The following is a 24,361-nucleotide window of genomic DNA, read 5'->3' on the forward strand; positions in this document are numbered from 1 at the left end:
GACTGAAGCAGATTGTTATCCATGAGATGTTTCATCAGCTGACTGGTTATAGACCTTTCAAGAGTTTCTAATAGAAAAGGTAGATGGAAATTAGATAAGACAGCCGGGTCAAGGGAGGGTTTTTTGATTACCAGCGTAACTTGGGCAATCTTAAGGGCAGCAGGAAGTGAGCCTCCAGGGACAGGTTGAGAGTGTGCATAATGGAGGATGCAAGATCAGAAGAACAGAGATGGACAAGGTTAGTCAGCCAGAGGTCCAGGGAACATGTGGCAGTAGTTGATTTCAACAGTAAGCCGGAAACATCAGCAATAGAGAGAGGAGAGAAGGAGGAGAGGCAAAAAAGGGGCAACTGGAGGAGCATCAAGGTGGTTAAGTAGTAAACTGGGTTTGTGGGGGGGAGAACGTAGAATAGATGTTGTTGATTTTGTTCTGAAAGAGGAGAAATCATGACAGGTATAAGAGAGGAGGATGAATGGGAGTTGAATCTGTCGGTTGTAGGATGTAGGATTTGGTCAATGGTCCTAAAGAGAACATTGGGTTTACCTTGTCCCATAGTTATGATTTCAGAGAAGTATTTCACCCTGGTCGGCGGGAAGTGCATCCAGATCTCTCTGTGAACCGTTAGTCCAAATGACCTCCACTTGCACTCAAGCTTGCGACAGGCAGACAGACATAAGCAGTCGAAGTTCGAGGTTGTACCATAGGCAGTTTCGATTTGACAGTTCTGGTTGTAAGCGGGGCAACAATTTCAATGATATGAGTAATGGTGGTGTTGTAGAGGGTCACCGCATCATCAACTGAGGATGGAAGAGTTCCAGTTAGAGGGGATGCAGAGACACATTCTGAGAGTTTCAGAGGATTCAGCAGATTCTTGGAATGGAAGGAGATAACAGTATCAGTAGCGGAGGAAGGAGCAGGGAATTTAATATTAGTAGTAATTAAGAAATGGTCAGAAAGAGAGATATCTGAGAAGGAGAGATTGGAGATATCAAGGCCCCTGTTGATGAGCAGATCCAGGGTGTGTCCTTGGTTGTTGAGAGAACCCAAGACAGTATAGAATCATGTTGAAGTCGGTCACTAGTGGGGAGGAAGGCAAGTCAACATGAATGTTGAAGTCACATAGGAGTAGGATTTTGTCAGTAGAAGTGCAGACACTGTTCATGGGGGCCCATCTTACGTTTGACAGTGGATTCACTTTGTTTTATTGTAAACTATTTTGTAAAACTATATGTAATGTTGTCCTAATGAATTTAATTAAAATTGTAATGTATTTTGGAAAAATATTAAACCTTTTAATTAAATATTACTTGTCATGTGATATCTACTCTTCTTCCACTGAAAAAATAATTTAAGTTAATATGGCCTACAGAAGGATAAGCATGATTCAGGTAATGCATCTCTGGACATTGTCTTTAACACTTTAAATAAAAAAAGATTGAATAGCTCAAAACTACTTGGAGTGCACATATATAGTTCTTCGTCTGAACGATTTAAATGACCTTCCCAGCCATCTACTTTCTTCAGCCCAAAAACTTATGATGAATTCCTTAGCACCCTGGACCCTGGCTTCATCCATTACAGGCTGGAAATCCTAGCTCCACTTCTATTCAGTTTACCATCTATCCTGCCACACGAGCCTTCTGATCAGTTCCTCTTCTGATCAGTTCCTCTTCTGATCAGTTCCTGGTCTTCATCACACACTGTCATGAAAACTGCACCTCTAGCTATCTACAATCAAAACATACCAATCAGGTATCCAATTCAACCTAAACCTAATTGGAATCAACTGTCCTGTCACTGAACTATGGCAAGCATCTTTATTATTACATGGAATTCAAAAATCCTCGCCCAATTCTGCCAAAGCAGACGTTTTCAACGAGGATTTCATATTCACTACCATTAGATTCCTTTGACCTGTTGCCCGTACAACTCCATCTACAAGTACACCTTAGCCAGGGCTTTCAATAATGCTCCCCAAGATCCTGTGTTTGTAACAGAAACAAATAAACTTGATCATGGTTTTCAGTCTATCTATCCATGTTATTACTTCGTGCAGGTTTCTCTTCCACAGTATTTTCAGGCCATTCTTTCAGGATTTGAGCAACCACTTCAGCAGCCAAAGCTGGACTTTCCTATCCATGATCAAACTCCTTGGTAGATGTGCCTTCATTGCTGTAGAACTGTATATTAGAACTGCTCCAGAAGACATAGCTGTTGATCATCTAGCCATGAGCCAGTAGAGTTTGAGTATATTTTATTTTGTTAATTCCTGCACTTAAGTAGAGTGGCTGGATCCACTTGGTCTTGACTTTTTGGCAGGAAGAGTGTGGCTTCGTCACGGTCCACCCTGCTGACCTGGCATCATCAGATCAGTTCCTCTTTCTGAGGGCAGTGGCTTCTTCTTCTCCCCTTAACAGACGGGACCAGCGGCCAAATAGACCTTAATCACCCCCCTACCATACCCATACAAGCAGTCATGATCACCTCCCTACCATACCCATACAAGCAGTCATGATCCCGGCATTGAATATATGCAATATATGCAATATATATATATTATATATATATATATATATTATATATACTATATATATATAATATATATATATATATATATATATATAAAAACTGTTGTTCTGTAGCCTGGCACATACTACACATGACTCTTACTGGAGAGTTTGGGGGTGCTTTGAAGATATTTACTGTTTGGATCAAAAATAATTATTATCCATTGTCCGTGAGTTGAACAGACAAATTTGTGAATAAATCAAAGTGAATAAATACTTTTTTACCTCTTAACAAGGAGTCAAAGTCTCTTTATAAAAGTACTGGCAGTGTAAAACTAAAAAAATTATCTTCCAAACTCAACTAAGACTTTTAGTATTCGACTCCTATCTCACTGCTGTCTGAATGCTGGAGATCGGTTCTCTTTGGCAAACACTCTCTTTAGCCTGGATGTGCACATCCAAACAATGTGTCTAGGAACACCATTGAAGATGAAATGCAGCATATCACAGCACAATGTCAGCAGTAACAAATAAAAGCAATCATGCAAAGCCTGTGCCTAGCCTTGTTGGCCTGAGGTAATCCTAGCATATCTGCATCATAAAAAAATTCACACCAAGCTTTAGCTGGAGCAGTGACATTTACCAGAAATCAACACTGGGAAATCTGTTTCCCATTACTTTGTGATGTGCAATGATTTATTTGCTTTTTCTTAAAAAACTATTTTGCTTTGTAAGTGAGGTATCTACTTAACTGGCTTGTTAACTTCCCCACAGGGATCTTTTTTTTTCTTCTTATGCTTGTGTAGCATTAAATCTTGAATAGTTTTCTGGGTCAGGGAGGTAAGCTTTCTTTCCTTCTTACATTTTTTACAAGTTGCATTTCTTAGTTTAAATTTATGACTTGTGTGTCTGTTTTTTTATTCTTTTACTTGTTTCTTTTATCTTAATAGAGGGCAGAACTGTAATTTCATACGCCCTTGTTATCATACCCTGTGGTGGGAGCTACTACTACTGCAGCGTGTTTAGCAGTAATGGAAAGTATTTAGTCTTTGGAAGTCAACCAAATGAACAGGAGATGACTGTGTGCTGTGGGCAATGATGGATGATGAAACTTAAAACCTTTAAAAGTTTAGAGCTATGCTCATCTAAGGCAGGCACAGACCTGTCAAGACTCATGCATTCAGTGTGAGACATACTCATTCACAAGTAGAGGACAATGGTGTGCTTACAAGGGACGAGCCTTGATGGGTTAAATGGTCCTTTCTCGTTCTCAGACTGTTCTTATGTTTTTATGTAACCTCACTCTATCGCACACAGGTTCACTCTGCCTTGGACAGGAGCGAGTGGTGCAGCTGCCCAGTCCTGCCTTATTATAAGTGTTGTTCCTCCCCATTTTATTTATGGGGGCTTCCATGTATTATTCCAAACCAGGCCATAACCCAGAGTGGAGCACAAAGTGGAAACGGAGGAAATCGTCCATTTTTTAACTGTACGCTTTTTTGGGAGTCATCAGGCATCCATCATGTGAACGTCACCTGCATATCCACACACTATATGAAATCTGTGTCACAAACCCCTTGGCTTACAGCTTAACCTTTTTTGGATCTCATCACTGTTAAGATTTTTCTGCTTTCTTTTACAATGGCTGTTGATCGCATTTTTCATTAATCAAATCAAATTTATCTGTTGCCAAATATCAAGAAAAACCCTTCTGTTTTCAATGTTACTGGTAGGTAAGTTATAAACAGCCTTAAAGCAACATTATTATTATTATTATTATTATTATTATTATTATTATTATTATTATTATTATTATTATTTGAAAGTAGTAGTCAAACAACAATAAAAAGGATAATTCTATTTAAAGTATTAGATTATATCTGTGGGAAATCCGAAATAGCCACTGCACTTCAAAAGTGCAGTACTAATATGCTTTTTGATTTTTTTGTTTTTTAACATTGTTATGAAGTAAGCAAGCCTAACATGTAATTAAGAATATCAGAGTAGAACAGGGGAAGCAAGTTTCATCAGTAGACAGTTTAGTCTGTAATTGGTGATACTGTACAATGGTTCAGTTGTAAATTATATCCTCTTGGTAAGGTCTTCTCACTGTGTATCTTGACATATACACTTCCTCAAAAGTTTAACTCTTTGAGTTCATCTTACTTTGGCAGTTGTACTACTGCAAATCCAAGAAATCAAAATGTGATAGAAATATGTGGGATGTAACCTTTTCTCCTTGATATTCAGTCTGTCATTGTGATTGTTGGCTCAGCATTAAGTGCGCAGCCTGCATCTTTGCAGTTCTTTAAGGTTGGGTAATTGGTGGAACTCTGAGTTCTCAATATGTATTACAGTACATATTCCAGCATCCCCAGTAAGTCAAAAAGACAGATAGTATATCAGAAGTAGAGTGCAATTCAAAATAGGGACACGTTTGTTCATGTTGAGTAAGTGAATTTATTTTTGTCTCTTGTATTATTTTAAAATAAGTGAACATGAATTGGAATACTTAAATTAATATTGGAATACATAAAAATAATGCTTAGACTTTGTAGGATATATTTTTAGTTATGCAATTTCATTTAAATTCTTACCATTTTTTTTACAATTCTTACCGTCTTACCAGTATTATCATGTTACTTTAGCGGGAAAAGGATCAAATAGTGTTTTGGTATTTAGTAGATGCTGTAAAAATCTAAAACCTGTATTTTTTAACCCTTACTGACCCTAAGTGCATTCACACTGGGTCTGTTTCAAACCAACTCGGGTCTTACATATTGCTGTGGAAGAAAGCACTGGGGGAGCACTTCGCTAATTAATGAATACATTTAGTGAATGTCTACAGTAGCAGATGCAGTTTATACAATACTGCATGGTTTTCCTAATGTCGGTATTAAAGAAAGTAATTTTAATTTGAGAAATTTAAGTTGAGAAATGTGAGTTGTCCAGTTTGGCTCAGATTTTGGTGTCTGACCAAGTGTTCTATTATCAGAGCTTTAGTTTCTCGCACTGTCAATGTGGTTTAGGATTATCAGGAGTGCGTTTAATAGGCAGATCGCCCAAGATGTTGCGTGGCTTCACGCTGATCGGAGGACTAGGGTATGGAGAAAACCACATGAGTACATGCATCCATCATGCCGCGTGTCAACATTGTGGTGGTGTGATGGTGTGGGGTGTGTTTTCATGTCACACATTGGACCCCTTGATAAAAGTGGACCAACGTTTGAATGCCACAGGATATCTGAACATCATTGCCAATCAGGTGAATCCCTTCATGGCAGCATTGTATCCATCTGCTAATGGATTTTTTTCAGCAGGATAATGCCCCATGCCACAAGGCTAGGATTGCACAGGAATGGTTCCACAAACATGACAGTGAATTCAGCTTACAGCACTGGCCTGCCCAGTCACCAGATCTCAATCCAATTGAGGGATGAGATGGAATGAGCTATGAGATGGAATGAGCTATATACTATGACAGATTAATATATACTACTCTTTTGCAAGGGATTCCATGTGTAAGGTGAAATGGCAATTATTATGAAGTGGATGGACACCTCTGCCTATCTTTTAATTATTTAATTGTACACACACATTGACTTGCACATGCATACATAATGCAATTAATAAATACAAATGGTATATCAAATGGTAATCAAACGATTAATCGATCAAAAGATGTCAAGATTAAAACCCTATATAGTAATTAAACCATGTATATGCATGAGTGTAGATATACTATGCTTGTATGCATAGCTCAGATATTATTTGCAATATTGTATTGAAAAAAAAACACCCTAGAATACATTTTGATTCAATGTATCTATTTTTACATACAACCAACAGAGTTGTTGTTTTAATGTGTATTAATAAGGTTTATATAGCCTACATTTATAGAGGAGTGTGGGACGGAAATTGACATGACACTGGCAGTGCTGTTGTTGTACCCAGTGAGAAAGTTATAACTGAAGTCAAGAAAGTGAGAGAAGTATTTTTAACATAATAGGCAATATACACGTTTGTGTTGATGTGGTTTATTTTCTTTTTCGCATAGTAAGATGTCTATAATCCTCAGTGGTCACTACTATTCTCGTTTATTGCTGCTAGTACCATGCCTTTGGCTCTCAAAGCTATTGCAATAGAAGCATTATACAGCTGAATTTCTGTAAAATCCTCCATAAATGCATGAAGAAACATAGCTTGCACTATCTTGCTTGCTATTGTGAAACTCCTCGCTCCTAACAGACCGTTCAGTAACTGCTAACATATGTTACGGGGCGCCCAGAGAGAGCGCACTGCCTATTGAACGCACTCCAGATTTCCACAGTGAAAAACAGGAATGCTTTCAGTTCACTGACGCCGTTGTAACTGAAGCCATTAACAAAAGTAACAGTGTATAAAAAACACGATAATAGTTTTAAAATTGGGTGAGTTTATTGCAGATCGTAACAAGTTGTTATTTTATTTATATTGTCATCTAGTCAAAACATGTTAAATGTACAAAATGCCAGATTTAAAAAAAATAGATCAGCTATTACCATTTAAACATAAGGAATACACAAAACAATTAATTCATAAGATTGTGTTTATTTTAATTTTGAATGGCACTAACAGACAACTTGCTGAGTACGCTGATGCAGTTTTGTACTTTAAAAAAAAAAATACAATAGCAAAACCAGGACAATTAACAATTTTACTGTTTCTCACCAGGACAAAAAATGAAGATCTGAAAACTGTGACTGTAAATTTTCCCAGGATATCTGGTAACTCTAATGTAGTTCCCTGAGACATGTTTTGTTTTTTGCTCTACTTGTTTCCTCAGAATATGAACTAAACTGCAAAATGTTTAATTCCTGTCAGGTTACCTTGTATAATTTGTTTCCTTTGTGCAAAAGGACCGAGTCCAGCTGTTGCTCACATTGAGGTTTAGCAAGCGAAATGGACGGGGACCACTTCTTTAGGTGGACTCGGTATGGTTCGCTTCCCAAGAGGACTTTGTTGTTTGCACTTCACACCAAACATACCAAACCCTAGTGAGTGGGGACCAAACCCTTTGGACCCAGTGTGAACACAGAGTTAGAATCAGGGAGATAGATCTTATTTGATAATAAAGACTAATAAAGACATATGATCTATTCATATATGAACATGTTGTGTGTTGATGTTGAACAATTAGAGATGCCCTACGTGCAGTGTTGCCAACTGAAATGTTTGGGCCCGGGACAAGTCTTTAAGTCGGCTCTCCTCAGATGTTTTACACTCCCATCCCTGCATGAGATATGGGGCTTCTTTGGAATAGTTAAAATATGCTCATACTGTATTTTCTTATTTATTTATGCAAACTCTGTGTATGATATACTTAGCTGCTGGTTCTATAAATGACAAGAAAAATAACTACATGCATACATATTTATCCTCCTTACATACATTTCCAGTTCTGCAGGCAGTTCAGAAGTAACAAGGGTTTAATTATGTACACTCCCTTAAATCTCAGACGCTGACTAATTAGCAACATAAAAAAACTGGTTTTTGAATAAACATCAGTGCAGTAATAGCTACTAGTACTGTCTCTCATCATTCCAGGTTAGGGTTTGACAAAATGGAAAAACAATGTAGAAAAATGTGACATTGCATCCGGCTGGCACCTAGGGCTCTCCAGTCCTCGCCTTTCAAGAGCAATACATTCATCACTTAAGTTCAACCGAGGCAGCTGAAAGGCTTGTATTTCAGCAGCTTTAAGTAGGCCTGTAAATCTGTTTTTAACTCATGTCTGTGGATCACTTTGTCAAGTTGAAGCCTGGGAAAACAGCAATGTACATTGCTATTCCAAAGCTCACTGACTGACAGCAGAAGGTGTGCTTTTTACAATAATTTTCAGAGGCACAGTGGATACAAAATAAATTTGATTAAATTGAAATTAAAAGGAGGCATAACAGGCAAACATCCTGTCAATTGGACTTAAATGGATAATTTTTTTTTCACATTATTATAAAAAAATAAATAAAAATCCTATGTTAAATCCTAGTAGATGGGTTCTATATGATTATATTTTGTTATTTCTGCTTATGGCATTATGTACCATATTTTCTAACTATTCCAGCAAATATTGCTTCAGAAAGGGATTATCAGGGCTCTTGCACAGATTTTAGTACAGAACACAGATTCACATATGAGCTTCAGTGCTATAGGTTTTTGCTGGAATAGTTACAAATGACAAATAATGATCTAAGCAGAAATAACAGTACAAGAACACACATACAACAGGTAAGAAATAAAATATGTATAATGTAAATGACATAAAATATGCCTTTAACATAGGGATCAAAACCCCATAGAAAAATCCCCTGCAAAGCCAGGTCTTAAATAAAAGACCAGTTGGTGAGTGTAAAGCTGCCAGGAGAAACCTAGACTTTGAAGTAACAGCAGTAAAATGTTTGGCAGAAACTGCAGTATATGGAAAAACTACACTTGCACCAACGGATGGGCGCATCGATAAAGAATAGATAAAGTACTGTGGTCTGCCATGTGCTGTGCCTTGTTTTGCAGCAGAATTATAGTTATATAATACAAAAAATAATGAAAAAACACTGTTTTATTGGCATATGTACAAAGCTAGTTAGAACTAGTTAAAAACCCACAAGAACTAGGTTAAAGGGTTGAAAAGGGAATGACACCTGAATGTATTAGGCTTCACATCCCCTGTGCTGTTTACAACAAGAGTTACACTAACAAGAGTCTAAACACATTTTTTGAAATGTCAAGGTAATATAAAACAGATACAGGTCTGGTGATCCTTTATAGGATGGCCTTGTCACTAAAACATTAAACTGAAACAGCCTCTTGGCAATTACATCACTTAGTGCAAGCAGGTTTCCAAGCTGGGGGAAGCTGTTTTGATTTAACTGATAAGAAAAAAAAAAAAGATTTTGTTTTTATCTCTACTTCTTTGACAACTGAAGAATATTGATTGTGTTCAATCAAGTGTTAATGAACAAAATGCTCTCTTTTAACACTAGTAATGCATATTTTCTGTAGTAAAGGACAACTGTTAATCTCACCTAATTCAGTACGGTTATTTATTTTGCATATTTACATCTAAATACACAGTGTATCTCTCAAAACGAATATTCTGTGTTTGAGTTTTTTTTTTTTTCTGTAAATTTGGTACACAGTAGATCTATTTCATCTAGTTCAGCTAAAATACTTTTAAAGCATATTGTTAAGTTGAAATACAGATACAATCATGTCAAATGTTCATTGTAGGAATTACATCACCAGAACTTTGTCCAAATAGTCTCTATGGCTTCCAAAATATGTACACTACAGTATAATGAGGGTTTGAAATCACTTTTCAGCTCTCTCCTTTATGCTATACAGGCATTCCATGACTCAGTGTCCTTTGGGAATAAAAACCTTTATAGTACTTGAAATCTTGGAGATTTCTACTGTGGATTATGTTGCCCTGCAGAGTTTATGCTTAATTCTTGTCTAAAGTATGACAGATCTTTTATGAAGTTCCATGAATTCTTCCTTTAAAAAGTACGTCCTTGAAGCCATTTCATACAGCAGCAAACAAGACCACAGCTCAGAACCTGGTATGCCTTAGGGGACACTGTCATTTCTTACTACAGAAGGTAAGTATGTATACAGTGGCGCAAATCATACTTATACAGTTTCTTAAGATGATTTTTTTATATATTTAAAACAAACAAAAAATCGTGTTGGTACTTATTCGTCTGCATTGTTGCAAAAGCAAAATAAATAAATAAAATAAATAATAAGTCAAACATGTCTCTTTACTGTATTTCAGGTGGTGAAAAATACCATTAAAAATAAGGTCACAATTAAGTAACCCAATCAGGTTCTGGGTAGAGCAGTCATTATCTCATGGGTAGATGCCCTCTAAAAGCTAACATGACTTTAGAATTGGTGTTTTGTTTACAGTAGCATGTGTATCCTCTGCAGCTGTCATTACCTGTTGATAATTGACTGTATTATAAGTGCTTTTGTCTTAGGACACCTAAATGTCAGGTACCGCTGCATCAGACAATAGTGCTTCAAAGTCTCCCCTTCAATTTGTAATGCTGGTCTGTATATTACACCTCTGACAAAGATATTATTAAGCATCTTGGTCAGGTCAAGTTATTAGGGCAGTTATCAGGGCTGGCTCCACAGTGCCTGTTTTTGAGGATATTGAGGTAATACTTGCGGAATACGACCCCAGAAGTCAGCAAGCAAAGCCTTAAACTGGGATGATGAATAAAATCCCCCCAGAAAGGCTTCATCTTAAAAGTCAGTTATAATGAAAAAGCACATCAGTTTCTAATAGGTTAAATCAATAACGCTGAGTTAAAGAACACACAATTCAGCACTACTTATAACTTGCCATTAAAGGTACATGGGAAGTCTTTGTACTCATACTGTAAGAATGCAATGTAACTTATTGTTACTCATTTAACTTGTAACAATATTTTTCCCTTGAATGACAACTAATTAAAAGTATTTATAAAATGAAGACAGACAATATTTTTTTGTGTATCCTAGCAACAAGTGATTAAATCAAGGCCCAGGACTTAAGACCAAGCCTCGCCAAATAAATTGAATTGTTCGTGATATCGCTCTGCTGGCAAATATAATAGAACAAGCAGTAAGCTGGGCAAGTAACTTTGGATGACATCATTAGAACCTGCTAACATATTTTCAACAGCAATGTACAACAGAAAACAATGTTCAACTCAAATGCATTACACCACAGAAGAAAAAAAAATGCATTCTGATTCAGACATCAAGTATGTATAACAATGCAGCTTAAATCCTTTTAGAATATGAAGCTTACATGTTAGATAAAGAATGTTAAAATTATGGTGCAGTGAGCTAGAGAGTTAGTACAGTATTTATTTATGTATTTATGTATTTATGCATTTTACTGTTTTGAAAAAAAAGATGTACCCTGAGGAAACCACACCATAGTAGATAGATAGATAGATAGATAGATAGATAGATAGATAGATAGATAGATAGATAGATAGATAGATAGTGTGACTGGAGTGGATAAATAAGAGAGTTTGAAAACTTGCTGTGTCAGGGCATGAGGATTAATTAAAACACAAAAACAGGATCAGGTTGAGGGACAGGGTCTCCACTGCTTGCCAGCCTCTCTGTCACTCCTCAGTTGTAAGTCCTGTCTAAAAGAATAAACACCACGGGTTAATCTTTATAATCCTCCCCTCCAAGTCTCTCTTTCTCTCTCTCTCTCTCGCTCCTGAATCTGAACACCAGCCCTGAAGTACAACAATGCAGTTCCCTTTGTACTCACAAACCTGCCTCTGAGATTAGCGAAACACCTCTCTGCGAATGGCAGGTGTTTTTAATAAACACTTGACCTGAGTGACTGGGTTTAACATACCTGCACTGCTGCCACACACACAGATGGTGTCCTGGAAAAACGTGACTTCCATCATGGTCACGTGATCTTTGCACAGGATCCTTTGCTTGGACCAGCGCCCTCTGTTGTTGGGAGGCTGAATAACAACAGAAGACCCTTTTATCCCATCACAGATAGATAGATAGATAGATATATAGATAGACCGATGAAAACCTTCAATATGCAATATTCTGAAAGTGTTATAACCTAGAAGTAAAAACTCTATGATTATAATCCCAATGACCATGATTTGCTGGGCTGCTATGCAGATAGAGTGGAAGAAAACACTTTGATCTGTCATAGCATGGGGTCTGATTTAACCACTAGAGATGACAAATCTGATTAGACCTACTCTACTGGTAATCAAAGTCATGAGATTCCATTTGAGCCGTTTGCACATTGCAGGTAAGATAAGATGCTTCTCTATAGACCACTACTTTCATCTTAAGCATGACCTCAACTGTAATGAAGAGTGGCAATTGGTAATTAAGCTTTAGTTTCAAAGATACACAGCTCTTTTTGAAACTGGAAACTATAAGCATTCTACAAAACATAGGTAACATGTTACATGTCCAACACGCATATAGTTCTACAGGATATTTCTGGATTTCTACTTGGAGGGGATTTGGCAAAAGAGAAAACAAGCTCATTTTTTGTTTGTTCTTCAGTTGCATTGTTGGTACAGGTCTTTTCTAGACTTGTTTCTTAATTACAACAGAAATTAATTTAGGTTAGTTCTAAAAATAAAAAAAAGTCTAAATGATAGCATGTTATGGCCATTTTCCACAATTAAGTAGGACTGAATTAAATACATAAAGGGATTAATTGGCTACAAAAAAGCTAAAAAAAATAACATTACCAAAAGAAATATCCCAATCCTGGATGTGTTCCCACAAAACTATTAAAATAACTGCTGTGTTTCATATGTATGTATTGTATGTCCTCTGTCAACCAGTTTAGAAAAGACTCAGTCCCACTTTACCGTCCAGTGATATGTGTTACCAAGAAACTCTTATGACTTTTAGCAGTAAAGTGCATGCAACCAATCATCAAAGTGGTTGTCAACATTTTTATGGCCTACAGTGTGAATTGCCGATTTGTGCAAACCATAGTTGTGAATAATTGGATAAACTGCAAAGCCTTGCATTCCACATCTAGGTGAGCTATAACAGGCAAATCAACACCTGCATTCATTTTTACTGTCGGTGCCTGCTGTCTAAAGCTCCTTTCACACTGGCACAATCCCGCATAGTGTGAAACCACATACCTGGGTCGGACCCGGGTTAACTGATGCAATAACAAACAGCCATGTCTGTGTGAAGCTTTCACTTCCGAAAAGAACATTTTTGTTTATTCTGTTTAGCCATTTTTTTGTTGATTGAGACTCGGCATGAGCCAGGCTGAAGCAGGGATGCAGACACATTTGTTCTATCAACATTTGGGCCGACAGTTCAATCCAGAGAACAAGCTGCTTCCGGAGCATTGATACACATGTTATTTACTTGCGTCTGTCAAGCAGGTCAACCCTGCTTTATCAAGCACAGTGTGAAATCATGTGCCCGATTCGCATGACACCGGGTCCTGACCAGGGTATGTTCTGACCCAGGCCAATGTGAAAGGGGCTTAGGTGTTTGCACTGTAAAGCTACCTAAGAGTGTTTTCAATTACATGCCACAGGCATCAGGTGAGTGACAACAAGTAGCAGTTCAGGCCTCAGTAGGAAAAATATGGTGTAAAAAGTCCCCTGATTTAAGTAACAACATACATATGTAAATTCACTGCTGAAAGAGAAAAACACGTGCACACCGTGAAGCCCGTTTAAAATCAAGTCTCATTTGTCAAAATAAAGCTTAACAGTGATTTGATTTAAAGCATACTGTGTGTATATATATATATATATATATATATATATATATATATATATATATATATATATATATATACACACACACACACACACACACACACATTTGTGATTACCCTACATATCTCAAATGTATGTGAAGAAGAAGAAGAAGAAGAAGAAGAAGAAGAAGAAGAAGAAGAAGAAGAAGAAGAAGAAGAAGAAGAAGAAGAAGAAGAAGTTTCTGTTTGAATAATCAGTTATTGTGCCTTATAAATGCCAGTAAAATTAAGGTTAATGATCTAAATTCACAAGGAAATCCATTCCCAAAATCAGCACTGAAATAACTTTCTATACAAAAGCTAGCCATGAGCAAGACAGCAGTTTTATTCAATGCAAGAGCAGTTCTAGGGCATGAAGTTTGGGGCAGGCAGGAGTACATTTTGAAAACTCCGGCAATGTCATTACAACCTGTTTAGAATTTTGGATATCAATATTTCAGTGTATTATGTCTTGATTGCAAGATAAAGATCTTGTTATGAATTAATTTGTCATACAAATTTGGCATACAACGGAATGGTTTGGGTGTGCAATGGCCTTTACCAGTTTCTAATCTCACATAAAACAACAACTATAAGAGGCTATTATTATTGGTAATAGGCCTTGGCTCATAATGAGGGTTAAATTGTTTAAAGGGGATCTTATTGAGATTGTATTTATCTTACCTGAATTCAACTGCCCTGGCTAACAATAGCTTTTCAGTTTATGTAAACATATTTATAGCCTCTAATGAGTTCTGGTTCACTGCCATGAAGAACAATCACTTGGATAAAAAAAAATTGATTTCAATATAGTCGCCACAAAAACATTTACATTGGAGACACATATTGCCCATGAGTAATCATGATGGATAATATTTTTTATTCAAATGTTTTCAAATGCTTTGAAAATGAACATCATATAAAGTCTTATTTAAATATGATATTAAAAGAGCTGTGTATGTTTAGATGGATATTTTTACAATATCTTAACTAAGTGTCATGAAAATAAGTTGATGGCTAATGGATGAGAAGTGATCCTGATTGTGTTTCATGTTTGGTTTGGAAGCAAGGAATACTATTTTGAAACAGTGGATTTTGTTTTGTTTGCTATTTTTTTGTCAATGAAACCATAATGAAACCACAACAGCACAGAAGCATGAGGTCTGGGTAACTGGAATAAACTGGAAAAAGCAAAAAGATCACATGTCCTTGTTTAAATTGTCACCAACTCCATTATTAGATGAAGGACAGAGTATACTGATAGCACAACCTCTTCCAGTCTTTGCTCTGTTGAGCAATATGAATGAATTGGCTTTGCAAATGAAAAGAGCCTTAAGAATTTAATAAAACTGCCTAATTTAATGGAGAGCTAATTTTAATTGATGTCAGCAGCACCATTTCAGATCCAGAGCTAATGGTCTAATAAAGAGAGGATTGTTTTGTTTTTTTTGCACGAGGACGATTTTGTGTTGCAGAGACCACTCGACCACCTGGAGAAGGTTGGGGAATGTGTGATGGTAGCCACTCCAACCTTTATCTACTGATAAAGCTAGCCTGGAATGAACTGAGGTGGACTGCAAAAGTGCAGTGGCAAATCATTTGGACAAGCACAAAATTCATTTATATTAAGTGTTATAGGCATCAGAAACATATAAACTATGCATGAACATGATTTTGTTTGATTGCAAAATGCAATTTAAAATAGACATTGTAGGGAAATCTAAGTCTTTGCAGCTCTTGTAGATTAAGCAGACCCAATCCATTTAAAAAATAAACATTTTAATCTATTACTTGTTGGTATCCAGTTTATTATCTCTAGAACTTGGCAAGCATGATTTATCAGTCTGTGCACCCAATATGTTTATGTATTCATGTACATGCAGTACAGAAATGATATATTTTGCAGAAATCTTATACAGAAATGGGATACTGTAAAATATATAAGTACATGATTTTAGTTAAATCAGTTTTATTCAAGCTACAAAGCTATAGGGTTAAGTACAAACATATCTGCAGCAGACCTTTCATGTCATGGTCATCCACCCCAGCTGTTAGGACTATTGATAGTTCTGATATGTTTATCTGTTTTCCCACAAAGCAGTGATTGTGTGTCCCTTTTTATTTATTATTACAGCACCACTCCAACACCATGTCACCAGCACCTCAAAACAATGAACTGCTTAGAATGTACATCTGCAAGATTGATTTTGATTAATTACAGGTATGGCTTACAGAAAATGTCATAGCACTGTATAGTTAAATAAACAAAGATGATGGTGTTCAATTTGTTTTAGAAACATATAAAGACGTAATATTGTGCGGTTGTGTTTATTTAATTACTGACTTCTATTTCCGGTTATTTTAACTTATGATTGGTGTGATCATTGCTGTGCCAATAGGGTTTCATGTGTAAATAAGATATTTGTGTTTTAAATATTTGAACAGAGGTATACATGGGAGGTGCACATATGTGGATGAAACATGTGAATCCATGTTGAATTCTTTTATATATGTATAAAAACAAAACATTATTTAAAGTTTGATTTCTGTGTTTTTCAGTGATTTTCACCCTTGCTTCAATGAGCGTGTAACTCAACGGTTGGAATGCAGGACAGTTTTGAAAATGTGGTCATGATAGAAATGTAAAATCCACTTCAAAATGCAGGTGCATTAACTGAACTGTAGTGAAAGAGCACTAATCTTATGTTAAATTGATATGCTTACTACTGCAGTATGTTGGATGCATATAACATTGTTCCTCTTTTAATTTTTGCCATGTTGTAAGTATATTGTATTAAAGATTGAAATGGTGTAATTATAGTGTAGTTAATGTATCTGGAATTTGAATTGTATCCTGTATTTCCTTATATCTTTATATTATTGATTATTGTTTGCTTGACTGAGGTCCTTTTTGTCCACTATCACATTGTCAGTCAAAAATGACATTAGAAGATTAATTATCCCCAGCTGTTATTTTTCTACTTCTGTTAGCTTAAAGCCACCACAATTAGCGGAAAAAAACCCCGCAAAAAGGTAGCTGATAATGAAAACTGTGCAGTCTGGGAGTGATTGTGTCCATCCAGACAATGCAATGCATTCCTGATTACTTGCCTTCTCATATTGCTATCGACAGAAACAGTTTGAAAACGGAAGATAATGTGAGTTTACTTTCTAATACTGATAAGAGGTGTTAATGGGAGAAAGCCCAAAAATGAAGGTCTGTTAATCTTTAATAATGAGCTCAAGTGTCTTCATGATAGTTATCTATTGGCGGAAATACAAAGTTTTCAGTATTGGTTGTATTACAGTAATTTCAGGTTAACATACAGTATATCATATGTAGCAGTAGAATAACATCAGTATGACCCACAAGAGACCTATTGAAAATCAATCATAAAACTGATTTGAAAGCAGTTGTATTTACACAACATCCTGCTCCCACACATGTGTATACAAATGCTTTAATAGCAACCTTTTAGCAAAGTTGTGACCAGCACTTTGATCTCAGGGGCTCCTACTAATATGACTTCGATGACAACTGCTTATTTGGAAATGTGAGCAGAAGCCTAAGTAACACAAACAAAGAGTGGTGGACACACAGGTCGACAGCTAATGTTTAGGTCTTCTGTTTGTGGAACTGACTGTACACTAAGGTGAAAAGTTCACCTAGGGTTATTGGCCAAACACAGCACCAACAGACATTAAAGAAGGATTAGCTCTCTCCATCAGTGGGTTATGTGTGTCTGTGTGCTTTGGAGAAAGAAAGAAAAAAAATCAATGGATGATTTGTGCCGATGAGAAAAAGGTAAATATTGAGACAAAGGGTTTCAGCAGGAGTTGTTTTCAGCTAACCCTTAATCTCAGGTAAACTTGCTTGTACACAACTTATTCATTTACCAAACAGCACTTTCATGCCAGTTCAACTAGGTGTTCATGCAGAAAGAGCAAACAAAAGCAGCCTGGTTACTAATGGTTTTAATGAGTACCCAAGGCTCGACAAATGACCAATCCCAGCTTTGTTCTTTATTACGCTGCTAAGTAGAACCTTAGTGTATTTTGGGGGGCAGGAGCTAAGGCTCCTCTCTTTGTGTCATCCCACTAAATTACCTGTCAGTCACACTAAAATGACCTGTCAGTCACCCTATTTAAACTGTAGCCATCTCCCTAATTCTTGTCTTCCTCTTCACTTTCCTCCATCCTCCCCTCCTCCTCCACTTTGCTGCATCACCACTGCAACGGTCCCCTCTGGGGGCAAGTGAAGCTCACTTCCCAAACTTAGAGGCCAACAGCATCGTCTCGTCCATCGAGAGGAAGGTTTCCGATGGCCAGAGGGGATCCCCAGGCAAAATTCTTCTAACTACATTTCATTTTGTATTCTCTTGCTTAAATCTATTCATTTTCACCTGTGCAAGTCTCCCCCTTCGGAGAGCAAAGCTTGCTCCCAACATTCAAGCTAGTGACTGACTAAACTTATTGAAAGTGGCTCTTACAGCTGGAGAAGGGGGGGAGACCCCTGGCCCTTTTTATGTGATTATTTCTTTATTCTGTTTTCCAACGCTTGTCCATGCAGCCTAGGAGTGTAAGCCGAGTCTGATCTCTCTCAATTTAGACGTCTCAGTAAGCCAGGGAGACCTTTGCTCATCCCCTATCCTTCATTAGGTTCCCCTTGGGGGAAGTTACCACGCTTTCTGGCCTTGGTGGTCGATCGGTTCGGCCTCACCTCAGTGAGGGTGGTTCTTCGAGTAGTCAAGGGGAAATCCCTATTCTGTTGCTAAAGTCACAAGCTCTTAGTCTCTTTATCCTAGTACTCCCTTTACGCAGGCCTAGCTCCTGCCTCGTGAATTAAGATACTGTCTATGAAACCATTTTCTTAAAATAAAATCCTAATACCCTCATTTGGTAAACATATTGACTATATATTTTTAATTTTCTATGGACCCCATTTCCAAGTATTTAATTTTAAATATTTTTCTGCACAACAGTGAGGATTTTCCATATTTTCCATAGCTATTTAAATCTGATTATTTTTAAAGCACATTCTTATCTAAGAGATAAGATACCATGGTTAATGCAGTAGCTTTAATTTCTTTACTTAATTGTAATTGTTAACTTTTGCTCACCATGTATCACAGTGTATCATAAATGTGATGTCATCACCAATCACTCACTTGTTATCTCAGATTCTCTAAAGAGTTTCAAAGTACTAAGAGCACTACAACATATTAAATATGTTGCGGCACTGTAATATGAGCACTGCAACATATTAAAAACAAACACAACAGTGAAGAGAGATCCAGTCTGACAAAGTGAAATGATGAAGCAAAACCTCTGGTTGCATAAGGTAAAGGAAATGGGGTGTTATTGTAATGGGGGCAGAAGTGGAAAGAGTCTATCAATTACAAATGATCCACTTACAGCAAAGTTGGATTGTAAATAGAGAACATCTTTTTTCATACTGATTTTTTGTGGTTATTGTAATTTTTCTTTGATGATAGTTGTTACTGTCAAATTATTCTATGGGACAACACCCCTTTATTTTTTTTTTTTTTAGTTTTTAGTTTTTTTTAATGCACATTTTGCTCTTGTAAGTTTTGGTTTATCATTTTAAATTCAACTTACAGTACATTACTATGAGCTTACTTAATTTTATTTAACAGTCTAACCCTCCCAACACACACATATGTACACCAGTAAGTTCAGAGTTTAGCTCCAGTGGTCCAAAGTGCATGCATGCCTTTCATGACAAAGGCAAATACTGTATGTATTCCCATTTCTTAGTCTCTCCTAAGGGACCTAGTTATTTTGAAAAGATGGGTAGAATGGCTGCCCTGGAGTTACAAACAGTTTTTATTTGCCAGTTCACTTCTCAGACACAGTAAGATGCTGGTCTGTTACATTATCATCTAATAGAGAAGTAATAGAGTGGGTTGCATGTTTAGTGAGCAAACCTCTGGAGTGTGTTTCTTGAGAAGCATTACACCGTGTGACATGATGGCTCACGTGGTGATGTCAGACTCGGAAGGAGTAGCACACACAGACAGCTCTGGTGCATGAATACGTTGCTTGCGCGTATTTATTATAAATAAAAAGATGTAACAAAACAGAAACTCTTTATAAAAAGGCAAGGTGGCCAAAACAAATAGACAAACAAATAAAAACTAAAACAAGTATGGTGCTGGTGTTGAAAACAGCACACATAGCAATTGTTCCTTTAGTTTTATTCTTTTACCTCCTCTCTCTACTCCCGTTCTCTACTCCTGAACACTCCAACCCCGTTCAGCCAAAGCTGCAGGTCTTTTATATTGTGGCGGAGGGGTCAACTGGCTATCCATTACCTAATTTACCACTCAACTACATTCTACAGGTTTTATCATAGGCGTGGTCAACAGCCAGTTTATCAATAAGTACTTGCTGTTGACTACGCATTTTCACGATTTTAACCCCATCCAGGTTGTAAACAATAATAAAACGGCTTGTTTTTACAAAATTAAACAATATGTTTTAAATAATAATATAACAAATAATATAATACACACAAGGGCAGTGTGTACCCCATCACCCACCGTTATACCCAGAAAGCAAATAGCTCTTTGTTCATCCCAGTAAAAAACAATTGAAAATGTAATTGATCATCAGCTACTCTTTAGAAAAGGCCATGTGAATATTAGCAGTGAGGCTTTGAAGATAGGTGTACATGACAATGTATCTCAGTCTCTGACTGCAAGACAAAGAAATCATTAATAGACAGCATGGAAATAATTTATCTTCGGGTGCAGTTCTGTTTCAGTTTACATAAAAAGTCTAATATTGGCTCTTTCTTTGTTTCTAATGGAGTATAAAAATAATCACAGAGCTTCTGGCTTACATCAACATGACATGAAGTCTAGAAGCAGATGCAAAATATTTTGATTGCAAAAAGTCTCAAAATTGCTCGAATCAGTCATATACAGTAATTTTCTTATGTTAATTTCCACGATGACAAATTTGTTTTTAAAAAAAGGCAGTTTTGACTTCCACAGCCAAATATTTCTTTGAATTATGGTCTCTTGCAGGAGGGGATAGACAGTCTGCTGGATTTTAATAGGCTTTGTATTCTGTGAACTCTTTCAAACAAATACCTGACAATTAGAAGAGCTGATTGCAGCCACAAGGTTTGCCAATTTGTAATTTCTATTGTTAATAACTGAAAGAAAATATTTGTGTCTACAGATTCTGACTTGTTTTAAACTGTTTTGCTAACCCACAGTAGGTATTTTATTATAATTAGCTGTAAAAACATAACTGGGGTAGAGTTATCAAAGTGGAACAATTACGTGAACTTATGCCATATTATTTCAATTAGCTAACGCATCCACAGTGGTTTGACTAGGTAAATATACACATACTACTGTTGTACTACATTTAAGACTGTTAAATTGATAAATGGTTTTAAAAATAAAGCCAATGCCACAGTCCTATTGCATATCAGACGCCAATAAACGCAACACCAGGATCCAAAGCAAAATGACTTAGTTTTGTGGACATAGGAATACAGATTCATTTGACCCATATCTTTATTAAATTGTAACACTTACTTTGATTGACTCTTATCACTTGTATAACTTAATTTATACAAGTTAATCATATAAGACTGACATTTAAAATAAATAGTGGAATACTAAGACACAAATCTAGTATTTGTAAGATTTTATATCTATCAATAGATTACTTTCCCTTCCAGTGTTCAGTACACAGATGGAAGCTGTTTGCATTAGTCACAAAAGGCTAAATACTTCCCAGTGAATGTTTAAATACAGAACACTGAATAAATTCAATATGGACACAGCAGTTTCCAGCAAGGTTTACAGAGAACATTTGCAGGAGAAATCAATGGAAGCACTGTATTATTAACAGCTTAGGGATCAGTTTTCCATCTGAATTATTTTAATATTACAATGCTTTTAACCCTAACGCATTTGACAAACATTTGTCTAGTCGTTGATTTTAATATTTGGTGGATGTGATATCATGACAGGTGTGATTAATTCTAGCCTTCATTTTATTATTCTGTGTTAAACAGAGAGACGCAATACCTTGCTGTCCTGCAACATTATTCACTGTGTTCAACATTCAACATGGGATGAGACTACATACTTACAACCTCTCACACCTTAGAAGCACTCACCCTTATCATATAATAATAGGACTTCCACTAACACCAGGGTCTGTGCTGTAATGGGCCCCATTGTAACCTCTGACCATTATGTCACCTACCAGAAAGGAATTCTTTGATTTTCTAAACCTTTTGACTGTATAATAGGGCTATTATGTTTTACATGTGAAATGTATATTATTATAGTCAGCACTTGTTAATTTCTTGCTATGGTAAATTCCTGATGGTGTAGGCTATACAGTGTTGCTATTGTTTCCACCTCTGCTGGATTTGATCATATAAAAGTTCTACAAAGGGAGTACATAAATCCAAATCAACAAGAGGAAAAACAAACAGGGCTGTCCAAAATCAATAAAAAGCTATGCTGTCCTCAAAAAGGCTAAAAGACAGAGCACTGCACCATTAAGCACCTCTAAAGAAGGCACATAAATTCTGTTATGCTCTGGCTCACAGTGTGCAAAGAAGAACTGGTTTGTATCATTCAGACATGCAAAAAGCTGTAAAAACAATAAATATCCTGAACTTAAGGAGAAATGTACTCAGTGAAGGAAAATTGATTTCAGAACAAATAATCTAATGCAATAAACAATATCGGTAATTGCTTCACAGTTAGCTTTTATCATCCACTGTGCTTCTGATGAGGATCAAGGAAATCTGAGCCCTATTAAGGCAACATTTTCTGACAGCTTTCTTTCCCCCATAAAACCATTGCATTAAAAAAAAAAAAAACCCTTTGAAATAACATCTGTTTACAGTTGCATGAAAGCAAAGAGCTGCTAGAAAACATCTTTTTTAAGCTTCCCAGTAGAGCATATCAGAAGTAATAATTACAGGTTGCCTTAGCCATCATTGTGAATTGCTAACTGACAGCTTCAGTCTGTCAGGAGAGTTAAATAAAAAGTGTGGGAGGAAATATCTCTTCAAAAATACACTGTATTGCATACTTATAAACCACATCGATCATCTCAGTCAGTTACGGGTAGAGTGGTCACTCGAGATGCCCATCAAAGCTAACGACACTTTCTGTGAATCTCACTTTAAATGACATGTTCAGTTTTAATTGTGGTCATTAACTGCGGCTCTTGGCACCTTTGCCGCACTCAATTATCTAGCAGGTAATGACCGCTGCATTATATGTTAATGCCGAATTATGGTACCCTTGTGTGTTTTTGTTAAAAAAAGAAAATGCAGACAATACGTTTAATAGGCTATATCAATTGAATGTATTAAAATTATGCATATAGTGTATATTTTATGGTAAATGTCTGAAATTATGAAGAAACAGATTGCTTTTCAGATATTTACTGATTAATCTTATGATTTACCAAAGCTTACTGGTAAATGTCTAAAATGCTGAAGCAACAGAGAGCTTTCCAGACATTTACGGGTTAGTCTTGTGATTTATCGAATCTTATTGGTAAATGCAAGTAAATTATCGAAATATGTATTCATTCCTGCATATAAATTTTCCATTAACAAAATAATCATTAATACATTTACAGTAACGCACAATTGAGCAATTCAACATGGTACTGAACAACATTGTGATCCACTTATATAGAACAACCAGCCTTCTGGTTGCATGTGCGTAAAAAACAATTCACAATGGCATTGAAAGATATAGTACTCCAAATACGTTTGATGAAAAATAACATTCTGTTAAATGCATATTAAATAATTGAGGACCTTTGTTTTTTCAACAGAAAATCACACTTTGGTTATGAAACCAAATGCCACAAAGACAGGCAGTGAATAGATATATTTACTTATTTATTGCAGCATGGTAGACTCTTGCGGCACTTGGAGTTACACAGGATTCCTGAAGCCTTACAATGCGCGAAAGCAATTCATTTGCTCATTAGCCAAAGCTACTTGGTTATTATTTAGATTTACCAGTAAATGTCCGAAGTAAAATGTTATCATGCTTATTTCTGGCATTTACAGCTTTGTTTGGTAAATGTCGACATTTAATAGTAAATCTTAAGATTTGCCAATGTTCTGACTTTTACTTGTAACATACATATATATATATATAATGTTTGGTGCCAATGTATAGCATGAATGCCTAAAATCAGAGTTAAGTAAAAAATATAACCAGTAGGTACAAAACTATAATTCAGTACCATACCTTAGAGTCTACCCAAGGGTACAAAAACAGTATTATACCAGAATTACAGTGCCCTGCTGGATAGGAGACAGTGGTTATCAAGAATCACTGAAATATCCTCTTAAAGATACAGTTCTGCTCTAGAATTCCCTCAATAAAATTGATATACATGCAGGGCTAATCTGTGTGTATGTGTGTAAAGAAGGCAACAGGGAGTGAATGTTCATCTTCTTTAGGCTGAACAGAAGCTGCATTGCAAATAATTTAATTTGACGTACTAGTTA

At 36.4% G+C, this 24,361-nt stretch overlaps 1 long non-coding RNA gene across 1 annotated transcript in view; it reads left to right on the forward strand.

Moving 5' to 3' along the window:
• LOC121317452 overlaps nt 1-16,622 on the forward strand; it is a 64,837-nt gene extending 48,215 nt beyond the window's left edge. The window contains exons 2-3 of the long non-coding RNA XR_005950504.1: nt 15,953-16,039; nt 16,378-16,622. This is a non-coding gene — a long non-coding RNA (uncharacterized LOC121317452). The remainder of the gene's footprint in view (nt 1-15,952; nt 16,040-16,377) is intronic.
• The last annotated feature ends 7,739 nt before the right edge of the window (nt 16,623-24,361 follow it).

This window comes from Polyodon spathula, chromosome 6 (genome assembly GCF_017654505.1).
Source record: "Polyodon spathula isolate WHYD16114869_AA chromosome 6, ASM1765450v1, whole genome shotgun sequence".
Classification (NCBI taxonomy): domain Eukaryota; kingdom Metazoa; phylum Chordata; class Actinopteri; order Acipenseriformes; family Polyodontidae; genus Polyodon; species Polyodon spathula.